This window comes from Eurosta solidaginis, chromosome 3 (genome assembly GCF_040869045.1).
Source record: "Eurosta solidaginis isolate ZX-2024a chromosome 3, ASM4086904v1, whole genome shotgun sequence".
Taxonomy (NCBI): Eukaryota; Metazoa; Arthropoda; class Insecta; order Diptera; family Tephritidae; genus Eurosta; species Eurosta solidaginis.
The window spans coordinates 126,200,068-126,217,017 of record NC_090321.1 but is presented as its reverse complement, the minus strand read 5'-3'; the positions used below and the strand labels follow the sequence as shown (position 1 = coordinate 126,217,017).

At 38.2% G+C, this 16,950-nt stretch overlaps 1 protein-coding gene across 1 annotated transcript in view; it reads left to right on the top strand.

Annotated features, from left to right (window-relative positions):
- Ptp52F (Protein tyrosine phosphatase 52F) overlaps positions 1-16,950 on the top strand; it is a 2,268,497-nt gene that overhangs the window by 1,903,377 nt on the left and 348,170 nt on the right. The gene's annotated exons all lie outside the window — the stretch shown is intronic.

The following is a 16,950-nucleotide window of genomic DNA, read 5'->3' as shown; positions in this document are numbered from 1 at the left end:
CCAAACACTGCCGAGGGGCGACCCCGCTTAGAAAAATTTTCTTATAATTGAAAAACATTATTTCTAAAATTTTGATGTTGCTTTGCCCGGGAGTTGAACCCAGGGCATACGGTGTGATAGGCGGAGCACGCTACCATCACAAAGAATTAGAATTGAATTAAAATCCATTTGCATCAATGCGTTAAACACTTTTCATGGCAGAAAGACACTCAGATTGTTTGCCAAATCACTGCTGAGAGGCGCCCCTGTTAGAAAACTTTTATCTGATTGAAAAAACTTGTCTCTAAATTTATTATATTGCTTTGTCCCGAATAGCCCACCATATAATAAGGCATAAATATTAATATATGACATAAAAATTATATCCTTGGTATATTTCAAATCATATAGTGTGCCTTTTGAGCTGCATAAGCAAAACCGTTTCATTCCCCATTTGATGGGCTTCTTGTGCATATATTGCCTCAAAGAAGTCCTTGCTTTAAATGGAACCATCATCTCATCCACACAGAGGTTTTCATCTTTTTGTATAGTGCAAAGAATGGAACCTTTGTCTCGGCATATTTTCAGGGAATGATGGTATTACGGTGCCCATTGTCCAGTACATTTTCAAAAGCGGGTAACCGATTGTACCAATCACTATTTCTAGTGAAAGAAATTTTAAACGTTCTTGAATAGATAAATTTAAAGATTTCCCATTTTTCGTTATTGACGTCTGGTTTGTTGAAGATACCACTTCCTGAAGAAATTTTTCTGTAAAATCCTCCTAAAAATACTCTATGGGTAATTTAATAGGTTTCTTTGAGCAAGCTTCAATAAAAGTAGTCTCTGGAGTGGTCGAAGAAGCTTTTTTCCAACGAAATTTGAAAAAAAAACCGCTCTTTTGAACTGTCCCATCAACTGAATGGCTAGCTACTATATCTCCAGAACCCTCGTAATGAGCAACATCTATATCCTATATGTTTATCTCATACGGCCTTCTCGAGAAAGCTCTTCTAATAAAAAGGTTTCATTGTCCTGACGGGCACCTAATAAGTTGTTAGCCAGGTTATCTTCGTCCGATTCATAATCTAGTTCAGAAATATCGGAGTCGACAAAAGTAGTTAAAAGTTTTTCAATTTCTTGATCTTTTCATCTTAGATATTTTTTTAAATTATCTTGCTGTCAGTAGAGCTAAAAACAAACATCTGCGTGTACACAGTTTATAAACAAAACTTACGTTTGTATCCATATGGATACAAGGATTGTTAAAAAAAATCGGCCACGCTTTTGCAGATAATAAATGTTTAAAATATTTTGAATTGCAATATTTTGAGTTGAAAGATTTTCTACGTACTTGATGCGTTCAGATCCAGATATATTCTCACATATATGTGTAATTTGTATATAACAAAACCCATCTTACTCCAAAAAAACAAAACAAAAGAGATGGCCTTTTCTAAAACGCTATATTATTATCAGTTAAAAGTGAACCTAAAACGTTTTTCTTGTAAGTGTTTCTTTAAACCTTAACATGTAAGGACCCCAAAGCCGAGGACTTTGTATCCTCACAACATACACATATCCATACATTTTTCTAAAGAACATACATTTTGAAATAACTTTATTTATAATAATATTTGAATTTATCACTTATACATTTTATATGAAGCACGAAAAATATACATTTGTATACCTTCATGAATTATACCCTAAATACATATATTCTGTTGTACATTGAATTGATAATTATTAAACTGAAGGACAAATTAGACTTGCGCACTTTTGCACGCAAGTAAAATATTTACATTTTCGCAAACATAAATTTTAAATATAGGATCACCCTAACATGCATTTAATATTTGGAAGGGAGGTAGATACGCACAAAACATAAAAATGCAACGGTAAACCAACCAACATACATAATAACTTTAGTGAACGGAAATCAGCAGAAAGTCGTCAAAATAAGCGCAGCTACTAATTGAAATTTCGCTATACATTTTTCCGCACTAGCATACAACACACCAACGCACGCCATACAACAGACGGCAGAAATATTGGGCAAAACACAACATTAGAATCAGGTTCCCACAAACAAATGTAGAAACACACAATAGTTAAAGCAAAGGCTGGAAATCACGATACGTGCAAGTTCAAAGGCATTGTATTCAATAAGGAGCATTATGGTGCGTGGAAAATCATGGGAAGGAAATATTCACCGGAATAACAGTTGTTTTATATTGTTATTACTATTAGTTAGAAGTGGTTATTATAAAATAACCGTTTGCCTGCGTGCAAAAATTAGTAAATAAGGGCGACGAGTTCGCATTAAAATTCAGAGATTAAGAGACAGGCATACGAGTCGGTAGGTTTTATGACTACCGACTGAGAGTACACCTGAAGGTTTTTGACTTCATTTGTACTAAAAGTGTATTCGTTTGGAGGCTTGCCGAGGGCTTTATTACCTCAGTCACCTCTTACAAAGCAAGGGAATCAGCTAGGAGTAGAAATAGAATTTTTATTAAATAAATACTTTTATAACGTTTCTATACGAAATAAACAGGATTATTCTTTTAGAAGGACCGGTAGGAACTTCTAATTTCAGGAACCCTGGACGGACTGAGGCCAACCCCGGCAAAGTCAAAGGAAAAGTCCGTCACATTTTGGCGCCCGAGTAGATTAAACAAATCAAATTTTAAGATATACTTTCAGAGCATCAGACACGAAGAGGGAAACAAGATTCCCACACCTCTTGGTTAATACGACGAGGATATAAAGCATAAAAATGGTAAAGGTATCGTGGATATACTATTTCACTCGAGAGGATCTGGTAGCCTACAGCACGGAATTTGGGCCAGAAGATGGCGGAACGGTTTACGAACTAAGAAAACGATTGGCGACATTCATCCAAGAGGAGAAGGATAACGAGAACTTACGGGATCGATTCACAGAGTTGACGATTCGGCATGCGCGGTAAACAAATCCACAAGCATCAAAGACAAGCAGCGAACTAAATTCACCAAGAAATGATAGGCAGGCAAATGGTGCACCCAATCAATTGGAGGTCGTACAACCACCGGTACATTTTATTCTGGAGCCTGATACGTACGTAACGACAAATTATATTCAACAGCCTGGCACCTATGCAACGACCATGGGCAGTATAAGGAAGTGGGGATTAAAGTACGAAGGAGGCAAAGATCCCATAGGATTCATCGAAATAGTGGAAGAGCTAGCAGACGGGTATGAAATCAACCGCAACAGAATTCCAAAAGCGCTGCCGGAGTTATTGAAGGACAAAGCGTTGGTATGGTACAGGAATAACAACCGACATTGGCAGAAGTGGGATGCCTTCAAGAAGGACTCCCGGAAGTTCTTTCTGAGCTCCCGATACTTAGAGCAATTGGAAGATGAAATTCGAATGCACGCATAGCGACAAGGTGAGCTATTTAAAGATTATGTCTTAGTATTACAAGAACTCATGCGTCACGCGGGCTACACTGAGGAGCAGAAACTAACCCGCATATACAGAAACTCGCGCAGAGAGTACCAACTATATATAAAGCGGAGCGAGGTCAGCAATCTTGAGGAGCTGGTAAGTTTAGCTCAAGACTAAGAAAATATTACTCCCGACAGGCAACCAATGCGGCCAACCACAAGGCCATTCATACCAAGGCGTTCAGAAGATCAGTCCCAGTGTCTCCAGGCAGAAAAAAGAGAGGAGGAGCGAGTAGAAGTCCAACAACAGCAGAGGTCAGAGCCACAACAAGAATATGTAGTCATAAGAACATCCTGCAGACGATGCGGAAGAGGCGGTCACTTTTCATACGGGTGCCGAAGCATAAGAAGAGAATTTTGCAGGACATGTGGTAAGATAGGCGTGCTCACGCGTGATTGTTGTAAGAAGCCACAGGGAAACGACCAGAGACCACATTGGAACCGAGGGATGGGATCTTCGGAGAAATTAGACATATTAAAATACACAAAGGGCCGCATATTGGTAAAAACGTATGTGAACGGAGAAGAAGCGGTAGCAGCGATTGACATGGGAGCGACGAGGAGCTTTATAAGTGACGCTAAGGCGAGAAGATTAAAAACTGGCAAATTCAAGGAAGTAAAGACACGAGTAAGAATGGGCGATGGCAGAGCAATAGTAATCAGATGCAGAATTAAGAACGGGTGAATAAGTACAGAGGAACGAGATGCTAATCCTACCGGGATTGGGCGATGAGGTGGTAATCGGCACGGACTATCTGGAGAAGATAAACTTGGAGATGAGATGTGGTGGTCAAGAAATAACGTTGATAGTATACGAACGGAAGCAAGAGGTAGTGACATGTACAACTATGGTCGAAACGAATAGCGAAGATTTCAAGGAACACAACCCAATAGCGGCGATAGAAACTAGCAAGACAGAAGATGCGGTGAGTAAATTTCTGAGCCAAGAATTACAGGTATTTGCAAAGATGTCAGGAGTATCCAACGTGGCAACACACAAAATAGTTATGAAGAATGACCGTCCAATTAAGCAAAGGTACTATCCGAAGAATCCTAAAATGCAAGAAATTGTCAACAAGGAAGTCGACGAGCTGATCGAAATAGGTTGCATCGAACCATCAAATAGCCCGCACAGCGCACCCATAGTTCTGGCAAAGAAGAAGAATGGCAAATGGAGACTCTGCATAGACTACCGTCAACTAAACGCAAGATCAGTAACAGACGCATATCCTTTACCACGTATCCACGTATACAACATATCTTGAACAAATTAAGAAGCACGAGATATATCAGTAGCCTCGACTTGAAAAATGGATATTGGCAAATCCCTATGGAAGTAAGCCGCAAGAAATACACCGCATTCACAGTACCTGGGCGTGGACTATACCAATGGGGGGTAATGCTTATTGGCTTGCACTCAGCCCCAGCAACTCTCCAGAGAGCACTTGATCGTGTCATAGGACCAGAATTGAAACCACACGCGTTTGCTTATCTTGACGATATTATCATTACAAGCAAAACACTGGAAGAGCACATTGCACATTTAAGAGAAATATTTCGAAGACTGCATAGAGCGAACCTGAGGATAAACCCGGAAAAATGTGCGTTTTTTAAGAAAAGTTAAAATATCTAGGTCACGTCGTTAGCGAGAAAGGCATCCATACCGACCCAGACAAGATAGCAGCCATCAAAGAAATGGAACCACCGAAGAATATACGAGAGTTATGATATTTTCTAGGAGTCGTGTCATGGTATAGATGATTCGTGCCGGATTTCTCACAAGTCGCACACCCGTTAACATCGATGCTTAAGAAAGGTAGTAAGTGGAGGTGGTCTGAAGAGCAGCAATCAGCATTCGAAGCACTTAAGGCAGCACTGACGCAGGCACCGGCACTCGCTTGTCCAGATTTCTCAAGGAAGTTTAGTTTACAGACGGATGCAAGTGATTTTGGTCTTGATGCAGTACTTCCCCATGGTTCAGGCGAAGAAGAGCGAGTAATAGCATACGCAAGCCGCAGGTTAAACAATGCAGAGATGAACTACTCACCGACAGAAAAGGAGTGTTTGGCAATAGTCTGGGCAATACGAAAAATGAGGCCATACTTAGAAGAATACACGTTTACTGTAATAACAGAAAACCCAGCGTTAAATGGTTGAATGCGGTAGACAGTCCGACTGGTCGGATTGCGAAAAGGGCGCTGGAACTACAGCAATACTCATTTGACATACAGTATCGAAAAGAAAAGTTGAAAGTTGTGGCAGATGCATTATCAAGTCAACCGATGGACGATCAGTTGGGTACGTTGACGATGGATGACGGAAAAGCCGAGTGTAAGTGGCTTAAAGAAAAGATGGAAGATGTAAGAAAGGCCCCGGAGAAATTCCCAGAGTACGTTATCGAGGATGGAAAGTTGTACAGACGCATAGGAAGTCAGGTGGATGGCGAAGATGCAGTGCCATGGAAGCTATGTGTGCCGACTCCACAGAGACGCAGAGTGCTAGAGGAGATTCACGACACACCGAGCGCAGAGCATTTAGGCATCCGAAAATCGATAGCAAGAGCAAAAATACGTTATTACTGGCCAGGAATGTTCAGGGATATAAGAAAGTACGTACAGCAGTGTCACACATGTCAAATATACAAACCGAGTTAACAGCCAGCCGCGGGTAAGATGCTAACGAAGATTTCAGAGGAGCCTTGGACAACAGTCTGTGCAGACTTTTTTGGTCCAATGCCACGATCGAAGCATGGCAACACGATGGCATTAGTCTTCCTAGACAAATTTTCGAAATGGGTAGAGGTAGTACCAATCAGAAAGGCAACGACAGAATGTTTAATAAGAGGATTTCGAGAGAGGATTTTGGCACGGTTCGGCGTCACAAAAGTATTTATTACGGACAACGGAGCATAGTTTATCAGCAGACGTTTTAAGAGATTTTTAGAGGAACTTGGCGTGAAAAACCAATTAACGGCACCGTACACACCGCAGAAGAACCCGACAGAGGGGGCAAACAGGAACCTCAAGGGGATGATAGCACAATTTACGGGAAAAGAGCAGAAGACATGGAATGAGTTGTTACTATAAATAACGCTGCATTGAATACAAGCGGCCACCGTGGTGTGATGGTAGCGTTCTCCCCCTATCACACCATATACCCTGGGTTCGCACCCCGGGCAAAGCAACATCAAAATTTTAGAAATAAAATTTTTTCAATTAGAAGAAAATTTTTCTAAGCGGGGTCGCCCCTCGGCAGTGTTTGGCAAGCGCTCCGGGTGTATTTCTGCCATGAAAAGCTCTCAGTGAAAACTCATCTGCCTTGCAGATGCCGTTCGGAGTCGGCATAAAACATGTAGGTCCCGTCCGGCCAATTTGTAGGGAAAATCAAGAGGAGCACGACGCAAATTGGAAGAGAAGCTCGGCCTTAGATCTCTTCGGAGTTTATCGCGCCTTACATTTATTTTTTTTATGAATACAAGTATATGTGAATTGACAGGCTACAGTTCAGCATACATAGTACAAGGGAGGGAACAGAGAATACCCAACAGCCTTTACGATGAGCAGACATTTGGTACAGGTGAGAAATTAGCGAACCCAGGAGAGAAGTCAACGACGATGACAGAAATATTCGAGATGGTACGACGGAAGCAAGAGACAGCATCATATATAGCAAGCGAAGTATTACAACTGAAGACGAAGGCAATGGCGACTGGCGATAGGCGACCTAGTGCTGGTAAAGGAACATCAGCTGTCAAAAGCGGCTGTTAACTTTGCTGCCAAACTAGCGCCCAGGAACAGCGGACCTCATCAGGTAACGAACTTTGTGTCCCCAGTGATCGTAGAGCTAGACAAATTCTTCAAAGGAAGGAGGAGGACAGCCCACCTAAGTGAGCTGAAAGCATACCACGCAGCCGACGCCGCCGACAACAAAGAATCCAGGAGGCTAAGTCATAAACAGAGATAGAAGAGGGACGCTAGTGAAGACCAAACCGCGTCAACATCGTCAAATCGAACAACAAACAACAATCCCGAGGTACAACAACAGAGAAAGAACAGCGAGGTAGCCATTTTCGGTACGCTCACACAAGCCAGCGAAGTGACCGAGAGACAACACGGAGAGAACCAAGGTACGAGTCAACAGCTGATGGCATACAGAGACGGTCAAGGACAAAACATTGCGGAGAATCAGGTGCGAATATTTCCAGAAAATAAATTACAGATCGCCAGAGAACCGGCGCATGGATCAAGATTACACCTGGGAAGGCAATTCGCTATGGCAGCCTTAAACGAACACACACCCGAGACAACTGCGGAATTACAGATTATTTTGTAAGATTCTACTTCAATCCGCATGAAATCGGTAGTAACGGACAACCCCAACCGAGACAGTGTCAAATCATACACGAAGAAATTTAATATCAAGAAGTACCCGGAAGTCGAATCAACCACTAAACGCTCGGTAAACTCTAACCACAATTACATAAAAACCCCATAAATATACTCTTTAACTATGCGCATGATATATCAGGTTTTTTCAAATCCACCATACACGGTGGGAACACCCTAAGGAAAATCCACCAGTTTTTCATTTATTTATAGACTGCCATCACACATACCGCTGACGGGAAGGGCAGCGAACCGCCAACAACGAACGACGGCAACAACGAATGACGGCAACAACGAAGTATTAAGCCGTATAGACAGCGAAGCCAACGGCAGTCTCAACGACGACAACTACGACAACAACATATTAAGCCGTATAGCCAGCGAGGCCAACGGCAGCCTCAAAGACATCAGCAGTGACGTGCTAAGTCTGACGGCAAGCAACAAGGACATCGGCGATCGCAACAATAACGACGGAGACGGCAGCAGTATGATAGGCGAAATCCAACAATGGCCGAACAGCGCCCAAAGCGACACACCGGATACGTGGGAGAATCGCTCCGTTATTCAACCACTGCCAGGAGAACTCACCAAGGACATCGAACGACACCTACACCAGCCACAACAGCAGGTACAGAAACGACGACAGCGGTCTTTCAAACGCTTTATTGAAGGTCATCTCTATCGCGTACGCATTACGCGTACTGGGCTGGTCACGGTGAGCCTCTTTGCGGCATGTGAGGGGGGAGTATAAGGACCCCAAAGCCGAGGACTTTGTATCCTCACAACATACACATATCCATACATTTTTCTAAAGAACATACATTTTAAAATAACTTGAAATTTATAATAATATTTGAATTTATCACTTATACATTTTATATGAAGCACCGGAAATATGCATATGTATACCTCTATGAATTATACCCTAAATACATATATTCTGTTGTACATTGAATTAATAATTATTAAATTGAAGGACAAATTAGACTTGCGCACTTTTGCACGCAAGTAAAATATTTACATTTTCGCAAACATAAATTTTAAATATAGGATCACCCTAACATGCATTTAGTATTTGGAAGGGAGGTAGATACGCACAAAACATAAAAATGCAACGGTAAACCAACCCTTTGCACACTCAAAATCCAATACACCCAGCTACAAATACAACATACATAATAACTTAAAGTGAACGGAGATCAGCAGCAAGTCGTCAAAATAAGCGCCGCTACTAATTGAAGTTTCGCTATACATATTTACGCCCTAGCATACAACACACCAACGCACGCCATACAACAGACGGCAGAAGTATTGGGCAAAGCAAAACACAACATTAGAATCAGGTGCCCACAAACAAATGTACAAATACACAATAGTTAAAGAAAAGGCTGGAAAGCACGGTATGAGCAAGTACAAAGGCATTCAGGCCTGTTCTGGATTCCGATTCCGATCAATTTTTTCGGAATCGAAATGGATTGGTGTTCTCAATTTCGATTCCGACCAAAAATTATCGGTTTGAAAAGTATTGCCTTTGAGCAGTCGGAATGAAAATTGATTGGCAGATTATACACAAATGTTGCGATATTTGTCTTTCAAATAATTTTGTTTAAATTCTTCATTTTATTTGGAAGAGTTGTGTGTATTTTTTGTTTAAATTTGAGTTAAATTGGCATAATAAATCTTTCTTTAAAAACTTCTATCAAGAAATCTATTAGGCAAACAAATCGATGCTGATCGAAATGAAGTCGACCTGTTCTGAATTCCGATCCAGCGCATTTTTACGATTCGCACGCACAATAGCACGTATTCTTGCGTCTGCGCATCAAAAACCATATCTGCAGGCATTTTTTAATTAAAATAAAATTTTATGATACTTAAACCAAAACACATAAACAAAAACAGCTGATTAAACTGGTTACCGAATCGGAATGAAAACGATTCGAAATCGACTTCGAATCGATTTTTTACAATCGGAATTGAGAACACCAAATAGAAACCGAGTCGAAATCAATGTCGTTTTACTTTTCATTCCGAGTCGGAATTCAGAACAGGGCTGATTGTATTCAATAAAGAACATTATGGTGCGTGGAAATTTATGGGAAGGAATTATTCACCGGAATAACAGTTGTTTTATATTGTTAATACTATTAGTTAGAAGTTGTTATTATAAAATAACCGTTTGCCTGCGTGCAAAAATTAGTATATAAGGGCGACGGGTTCGCATTAAAATTCAGAGATTAGGAGACAGGCATACGAGTTGGTAGGTTCTATGACTACCGACCGAGAGTAAACCTGAAAGTTTTTGACTTCATTTGTACTAAAAGTATATTCGTCTGGAGGCTTTATTACTCCATTCGACCGCAGAGGTTGGCCGAGGGCTTTATTACCTCAGTCACCTCTTACAACGCAAGGGAATCAGCTAGGAGTAGAAATAGAATTTTTATTAAATAAATACTTGTATAACGTTACAGGGTTATTCTTTTAGAAGGACCGGTAGGAATTTCTACTTTCAGGAACCCTGGACGGACGGAGGCCAACCCCAGCAAAGTCAAAGGAAAAGTCCGTCACAAACATATAATAAAAAATGAAAACTAAGTTAGTTTTTTAGAATGGAGACTGTCAGCGCCCCACAAAGTTGAATGTATCCATATGGATACTATAGCGAAAGGGTTAAGAAGAGATTGTAGAAGAAGGAACGGAGTTTTGAGGAGGTGATAAATATGTGTCATGTGTATGATCAGATCAGGTAACAATCTGAGTCTATGAGGATGAATTTGCTTCAGGAAATTGTTCACAAGATTTCTGCACGGACTGAGACTAGGAAATTAGATAGTGAGTGCGGCAGATGTGGTCGGCATGGACATATTGCAACCAGCGAGGTTTGCCCGGCAAAGAAGGTAAAATGCAATAAGTGTAATTTGTTGGAACCTTTACCGAAACATGACTATGTTTTTGTGGTAATTGATTATTACTCTCGATATCACGAGTTAAAATTTTCAAAAAGTATAACAACAAGTACGATAATTAACATTCTGATGATAATTGACGTCAATTTATAAGTGACGAATTTAAGAAATATTGTAAAGAAAATGCTATTGAACTGGTTACATCACCACCATATTGTCCTCAAGGAAATGGGGAGGTTGAAAATATGAATAGGTCCATAATTAAGCTTTTTCAAATAGCGAATGCTGAAGGAAAATATTATAAAAGGGAAATAAGAAAATTTATTTTAATGTACAATGTCACTCCAGATAGTACAGCCGGTAAAGCGCCTTCGGAGCTGTTATTTAACAGATGTGTTCGCGATAAAATTCCATCTCTACAAGATATTGAAGAAACAGTTTTGGATGGAGAAGTAAGGGATTTGGGTGTGCTCAATAAAGAAAAGGGAAGGCTATATGGGGATCAACTTCGTGGTAAGAAAGTGAGTAATATTGTAGTTGGCGATAAGGGGCTCGTGAAAAACACGTCTCAGGGCAACAAGCTGACTACCAATTTCAATCCTGAGGAATATGAGTTAATCGAGAGGAAAGGCAATGATGTTTTAGTACATGGGCATAATAAAACGCTTAGAAGGAACAATAGTCATTTGAAGAAAAATCCGAGTTATGATACCGAAAGAGATGGTTTTGCTGAAGGACGCGAAGCAGCTGCTTCTGGGAAGGCAGATGTTTCCGATGCTGCTAAACTACCATTAGTGCTGAAGCTTAAAACTATTGGAGGGATGTTGAGATCTAGTAGTTTTGGAAGAGATGGCAATCAAGTAGGCGATGAAGAAATAAAATAATATTTTGAAAAATTGTAATTGTTGAAAAAGATTTTATATGTGTTTGATATCTAGAAGAGTGAAGATTGTTTGAGCGTTTAAATAAATATTAAAATATAATTTGTTTTGGTTAAATATCGGTGAGTATTACAAATATGAATAAACAGTACCTTCTTTATGGACCAACGCAATAAAGCCGAAGAAATTGCTCTATCGCAATGTGTTGAATTGCGTTGGTTTATAATTCAAAAATAATTTTGTTTTGTATTTAAACACAAGAATTGAATTTAGTTATTTATATTAAGTGTACAGTAAAGTTGGGTGCCCAACAGGCTGCACTGGTATTGATAATCTCATGGCTCCATATAGCTTTACATCTTTATGCCAATCACGTATATAGCACGGTTTGTTTGGCTTCTTCATTAGACTGGGTCGATTTATTAACCAATATCGCGCCATCGATTTTTCGATAGAATTTGGGCTTAGGAAAAAAAAGTTCCACTATGCATACCCAAAAAAATTATTTTTGAGCCTGCAAAAAAAATGGCGAAAGGGTGAATTTTTCGACCGAAACATTCCTCAAAGCCCAAAAAATAATTTTTTTCTTTCAAAAAAATGTTTTCGCCAACGTTTTTTTAAATTTTAAAAAAAAAAAATATTTTTAGGGCTTTGAGGAGTGTTTTGGTCGAAAAATTTACCTTTCGCCATTTTTTTTTTGCTGACTCCAAAATTATTTTTTTGGGTATGCGTAGGGGAACTTTTTTTCCTAAGACCAAATCCTATCGAAAAATCGATGGCGCGATATCGATAATTTGATTTTCTGTGCTTGGACAAAACATTTTCAATGTCCATCGCCGAAGCTTATTGTGCAGCTTCATATCAACGTCCCACACGTGTTAAATACTAAATACACTCTTCCGCATCTGGACGTTATTTCAACTAGCGCAAAGCATTGTACAAATTTCAAATAATAAATACGTGGCGTTTTGTCCATAAATACAATTTGGCGCCTTCGGTCTCTTCTTGAATGACATGAACGTCATTTTATAATTATCGCTTTAATTTCAAACGTAAAGATCTTTTATTCACCGAATTCATTGAAGTATTCATGTTATTGAGGGGGACGCAAAATTTGGATTTGAAAAAAAAAACGAAATGTTAATATATAAAACAAAAATATAAAAAAATGTTGACAATGCAAGAAAAATATCTTATTTTTTAACGGATGAGAACCAAATAAACTATTAAAAGTATATAAGTGAACCCAACTTTTACTTTTTTCCTAAAAGTAAAAATTTAATTACGTTTTTAAAATTTTTATTCAATATTCTGAAAAGAGTTTAAAAAGAAGTAACACCTTAAGAGCAATATGGGAGTTGGGAAGGTGAAAATTACAGGTTGACATTGCGCTGCATAGGTAACCTTATACAATTAAACCATGATATCATTTCATTATTACAATTTCATACATGAAGGAAAATTCTTCTTGGAATGTGTCCTTTCGTGTAACTTCTATAAAACATCTTGTCTTGCGTGAAACGCATAGCAATGGGTCATGGTTAATAATATATATATATAATATATAATAAGAAGAAAATTATTTGCAACCCGAGGTCGTTTTATGGTTTCGAATTGCGAATTTCTTCGCTCAATTTTTCAAATCTAATTATCCCGGGCAGATTTCTTTGCAACCTGAGAAATATCCTTTTGAAATGCAGTCAAGTAATTCAATCTCTGCTCCACTTTTATACCTGACGATATTTTATTGTACCTAAAGATTCTAAAATAATCTTTTACATATGACCCTGATTTCTTAAAAAATGTGCAGGTTACATCTACCAATCTCTTACTGATCTGTGTAACCTATCTTTGAAGTATGGAGTTTTCCGTCCACATGGAAATAATACTTTATCATCCCTCTCCATAAAAGAGGCATTAATTAGTCGATTGAAAACTATTGTGACATAGATAGACTGTCCGCTTACTAAGCTGTTCGAAGCAATCGTTACAAATCACCTAACATTTTCGATTTCAACATTAACTGCAAGTTCTCAGCATGGGTTTTGTAAGAATAAATCAACCATAACTAATTTACTTGAGTTCACAACTCACATTTCGAACGGGTTCAGAGAAAATATTCACACCGACGTTATATACACCGATTTTAGTAAAGCAATCAATAAAGTATGCCACTTTTCACTTGTCTATAAACTCGAGATGCTTGACTTTCAACCTAGTCTCACTCGTTGGATTTCCTCCTATCTCTGTGGCAGAACACAAAGAGTAATCTTTAAAAATATGTTTTCGAGTATCATTAGTGTCACCTCTGGTGTTCCTCAGAGCAGCCATCTTGGCCCGATTCTGTTTTTGCTATTTTAAATGATATCTTTGTAACTATGAAATATTATAAAATCTTGATGTATGCTGATGATGTAAAACTTGTCAAGACTTACGCGTCGATTGTAGAACGTTCTTTACTTCAAGCGGATTTAAATTGCTTAACTACTTGGTGCAATGTGAACCACATGCCGCTTAATCTGCAGAAATGTAAATTTATGTGTTTTTCGCGTAGGAATTTACAACCAGCTTCTTACACAATTAACACCCAAAACCTTGAAAGGGTTAAAGTTTTTGTACACTTGGGAGTTACAACTGCAAACTTAAATTCAACTCTCATATAATTGCCACTGTCAATAGATCTAAATGTGTTTTAGCATTTGTGACAAGGTGGTCAAGAGAGTTTAGCGACACCTACGTTACGAAAACCCTTTTCACAACATTGGTTAGACCGATATTAGTGTATGGCTCAATAGTCTGGAATCCGCGTTTTCAAGTCCATACTGACAGGCTCGAATCAATACAAACACAGTTTTTACTATTTGCCTTAAGGAACTTTCAATGGGCTCTTTAGTTAATCTTCCACCTTACACTACTCGATTAAAACTTATTAATCTATCAACTCTTCCTAGTCGCAGGGAAATGCTTGACGTGATATTTATGACAAAACTACCGAACGGATCCATTTCAAGCCCATTTCTTCTGAACGAAGTGAACTTTAGTGTTCCCTGTCGAACTACGAGACACTACAAACCTCTTGTTTTAAAAGAATGCAGAACCAATTTCCCGGTGTTTGTGCCAAGATTATAACTCTCACTGAAACACATTTGATATGTCGGATTCCCGTTTTTCTATAAAAAAGACTGTCCTTATCTCTCTTACTCGCTAATGCCGTGAATGACTCGGCCAAAAAAAAAAAAAAACAAAAAAAAATTTATAAATAATAAAATTAAAAAATTGTTAATTTTTTGAGCCAATTTAAATAAAAACACAACTTTTTGTATTATATTTGTATAATTTATTATTGTCGAATCGATCGAACATATTTATATGATCCCGAAGATGGCTTTAGAATAAAGCCGAAATATCGACAAGAATAAATTATACAACTATAATACAAAAAGTTGTGTATTTATTTAAATTGGCCTTCAGCTCAAAAAATTTAAAAATATATTATTTAATATAAAGGCTATTAATTCTTATCAAAAAAAATTAATAAATAATAAAAAAATAAAAAATAATGGACAGGATTATCCTGGTTTCATTGGGCCACTTGAGGGCAGTTCGCTGCCACAACGTCCAATTATTATGAGGGACAGGGCAAGAAAATCTAAGTGACCGCAGACAGTTGTTAAGAAAACCTTTTTCAACTCGCTCAATCCTGTTAGTTGTACAATGTTAGAACGGTCGCCGTAGTGGAATATTCAAGGTGAGATCGTACAAATGAACTGTTAACCAATTTAAGTATATAGAACTCCGATCTATTACGCCGAGTAAAACCCAGCATTGCATAAGATTTGGCTATGATAAAGTTTACATGACTGTATATGAAAATTTGGTATCATAAACCGCACCAAGGTCCATCATTTTATCGACAGTTTTCAGTGGACTGCTATCAATGGTAAATGAACTCTTAAAGTTGAAGCGCAATTTAGAGTAGCTTAAGTGAAATCGTATATTAATATTTAAATAATGGTGCGATCTAAAGGACCAGGAATAAAGACTGTTCATTTCACACTGAAGTTTGAACATATCAAGCGAGGACTTTATAAGGGAGAGAACTTTAAGATCATCAGCGTACAAGAGAAATCTAGCTTAAGCCGTTGAAGAATAGTGAGGAGACAAGAATACTGCCTTGCGGAACTCCCGGAGTCGTCAGGTATGGATCGGATGATACACTATCAATACAGACATCATCTTTTAATTAAATATGACTTTAGCCACTGCAGAAAAATTTAGTGAAAACCAAGACAAGAAAATTTATGAGTAAGAACCTCATGCGATACCTTATCGAAAGCTTTGGAGAAGTCAGTATAAACACAATCCACCTGATATCCAGGTGCAAAAGAGGGGTACAATACTCACTGAATTCCATTAGATTGGAGACCGTCAAATGTCCCGCAACCGAACTAAGTACGCTGCTTGGCACAAATTAGGCTCTTCACTGAAAAGCATTTCTTGTCTTTTACAACACATTCAAATAACTTCGAAACAGTAGTGAGTTTTATGTAATTGCCAACATTACTCTTTTTTCCAGATTTATATTTAAGAGCATCAATAAACTCCCAGCACGGGGCATAACTAAGGCCGGACACCCTTTAATCAAAGCATTTTAGAGGTCATAAAAAAATCTGCCTTGACCGATTGAAACGCTCTACCAAAAAAAGTTCCTTTTTTTTTTATTCGTACAATATAAAAACATGTAGTTGATACAAAAAATTTGTTTTTTTGGGATGCGCATTGGGAACAAAAAATGATCTCTTGAACGGAGAAATAGTAGAAAAACCAATTTATATACCATTAAAGGTAACCTCATTATTCTGTACAAGCTTAATTTGTTAGTGTGAAGAATGCATAAAGAAATAAAATTTTTTTTTTAAATCGAATTCATATTTTAAAATCATTTAACCTTTACTTTTTATGTAAGAGATATGTGGTTTAAGAGAAATTAATTTTTCAAAAAAGGGTGGTCAAAATTTTAATTGTTAATAAAATGGACAAATTTAGGAGTTTTAACGAATTATTTTTACAGAAGCATAACCCCTCCCACTCTACAATAAAATATCTTTTTCTGAAATATGTGATTTTGGGAAATTCGGGGATCAGTTAATATGTTTTTACTCACAAAAAAACAAATTTCTTGGGCTACAGTCATAATTCGTATATGTCAAACCTATGCTTTTTCTAGTCGCCGATTACCCTTTTTTTAATTTTTAAATTATTAAAATTTAAACAATACGACATCAGGACGGACAAGGAAACAGC